This window comes from Triticum aestivum, chromosome 7D (genome assembly GCF_018294505.1).
Source record: "Triticum aestivum cultivar Chinese Spring chromosome 7D, IWGSC CS RefSeq v2.1, whole genome shotgun sequence".
Classification (NCBI taxonomy): Eukaryota; Viridiplantae; Streptophyta; class Magnoliopsida; order Poales; family Poaceae; genus Triticum; species Triticum aestivum.
This window is the reverse complement of record NC_057814.1, coordinates 110,776,296-110,779,318: the sequence shown is the minus strand read 5'-3', so window position 1 is coordinate 110,779,318 and position 3,023 is coordinate 110,776,296.

Sequence of the window (3,023 nt, the reverse complement as noted above, 5' to 3'; positions counted from 1 at the left end):
AAAACAAATCCGGTGTCGCGTCTCGGAGGCATCTGATGGGTTAGAAAAGATGAGAGTTAAGAATAGAATGAGGTCTAGAGAGAAACACTACCCATATGCTCATGAGACAAATACAATCAATATCACTCAATCAATTCAAACAAGGCATAACAATCGATCTAACTAGCGTTACAAACTGCTTGAACTATAATATTAAATGGGGAAAAACTACTACTGATATGGTGGTCTACTAGAAATTCTGATCCGTTGAAGACTCCATGATGTCTGCTCCAGCTTCGTCAACAAAGTCATCTTCACTTGGTTCCGAGTCAGTGTCGTCGATGATGATGTAGTTATCCGGACAAGTGCATTCGTCATCCTTTGCTTTTGGCACTGGATTTCCCATGAATACTCCAATCTTCTTCTCCAGGTCGTCATTCTTCCCTACAAGTGCGATGATTTCCTCCATATAATCCTTGCGTGTAGCCTTAAGTTCTTCCTCCAGCTCCTTGATCTTCGTCAATGCCTTCTTCAGTTCTTCCTTGTCCGAGCACATCTGGTTCTCCTGGCGACGGATATGTTGATTTTGCTCCTGGATGAAAGCTACGATTGATCCATCCTTCTTGGTTCTGATCATCTCCCATTGCGCGTCTCGGCGTCCACAAATCTGATAAATTGTATCCTTAAACTCCTGATGGTAGACTTCTCCAATGCGTCCCATAGCGATGTGTGCGGCCATGCTCTTCCCTAAACTCCAGGTTGGTGCTTCGAAAACCAATCTTATGGGTTCAGTAACTGGCACAAACGTCCTTCCTGGAATGTGAACTTGAATCTTCCAGCTCTCCTCTTCGGGTAATGTGGCGTTGTAGGTTCCGGTGATGCTTGGTATTCCTATGTTCAAATACTTAGTGACTTCCTTCAAGTGTCGACCAAAAGGCGTGTCTTCATCTGGTTGCATGAACTTGCTCCTTGCATCCGCCATTCCTAAAAGAGTAGAAAATGGAGAGGGGTCAGAAATGAGAAGAGAGAAGTGTTCTAGGGCTTAAGCTTAGTGGTCGTGTCCTACAGTCAGCGTGTGCTCTGATACCACCTTTGTAGCGACCAGACCTCAAATGGTCTGTGCTGCTGTGCACCAGTGTCATCCCTGGATCAGTAATGCTGACACGCACAGTACAAATGGAGGATTTATAACAGAGTAGCAATCACACACTTATTACATCAAAAATCTCCAAAGAGATTAAGTATGATAAATATGGCTTAAGGCCATCTAAATACGATAACAGCGGAAGACTTGGAAGATAAGTGAGTCCATCAACTCCAGCGGCATCACTGAGTATAAGACCACGACCTAAGGCACCTTACTCGTCGTCTGAAAAGTCTGCAACATGAAACGTTGCAGCCCGAAAACGGGTCAGCACATGGAATATGCTGGCAATGTAACACATAGAGAATAATGAACCATACTAATGCTATACTACATGCATATATGGCTGGTGGAAAGCTCTACGGTTAAGTTTTTGCGAAAAGCCAATTTTTCCCTACTTCAAAGGAATATATTTTATTTAACTATCATGGTGGTTGTGAAACATTGAGATGGTTGACAGCATCTCAATCCCAATTAAAAGTCATCATTAACCCAACAAAATTAATTAAAAGTAACATGGTGATGAGATTCAAATGATAATCCAGGTACTAGATACTCAAATTGTCCATAACCGGGGACACGGCTAACCATGATTAGTTTATACACTCTGCAGAGGTTTGCGCACTTTTCCCCACAAGACTCGATCGCCTCCGCTTGATTCTCGCACTGCATGATGTTTGAGAAACGGATTACTGAGACACAGTCATTTAGGAACAATCACTCTTTACTCCGGGTGGACCGGTACACCTACTTTCCCCTACATCTGCTAGCCCACCTCTTCAAGAGATCATGTAACCTACTCAACTATGCTAGAGCCCATAATAGCTTGTGGCTGCACACGGAAGTTCCTAGCATGAATAATCTTATGATCCCTTTGAGCCTGGGTGGCGGTCCTTATACAAACAGACAATACTGGATTCTCCAGGTGCCTCAATCCACCCAGATGTGAGTTTTAGTTGCCACCTTAGGTAAACCATTATTAACAATCTCACATCTGTCATGAATATCTCTCAAAACCCAATCCACGTCTACGATCATAGCATGGCAATATAATAGCAACGTAGAAGTAACTCCCAAGGGTTTGATAAGAGAACAGGTAATAGGTACTACCTCAACTACTTCCCAATTCCCACAATTTAATTAGATCCTAATCATGCAATTGTTTGAGGAATAGATCTAATGCAATAAAACTGGGGATGGAAAGTATGATCAAAGTGTTACTTGCCTTGCTGATGATCCGCGAAACCTAGCGATTCGAAGTAACAAGCGGCACACTCCGGGTACTCTATCGCAAACAAACAAGCAAACAATAAGTACTTATCTAATGCACAGGTAAAACTCGAATGAAAGATCCAACCAGAAAGTTCAACTTAAGAACTCCGGTTTGCAAAAAGAATCATCCCGAACGAAGCAACGAAAGTCAAACGGCGAAAGAAACAAGCTTCGTTTACTAATCTGGATCTAGGTCAAATTTTACAGTAGCAAAAACTTGTTTGAGTAGGTTAAACGGAAAGATAATTTCGAGACGAAACTCTAGGCGCTTGAATCGCCTGATTCCGATAAACGAGCGAAAAGTTAAACAGAAACGAAGATTCGATCAGAAATCGAGATCTGAGATAATCGCGGAAAAATCCGACGAAAAAGAAAAACGGACAAACGGTTAAAGAACGGACGTTCGTTAACAGAGAAAATCCGACGAACGCGTTCGTTAAAACGAACGGGTCGGTGAACGCTCACAAAATAACAAAACCGAAGAAATAAACCGATTTAGGTTTTTTTTTAAACGAACGGTTTTTTAAACAAAACCGGCAAACGATGGCGAGGTAATACCTCGTCGGGGCGGGGCTCCGGCGGGGTCTCGGCTGGCTCCGGCGAGTGCGGCGGGGTGCGGCGAGGCTCG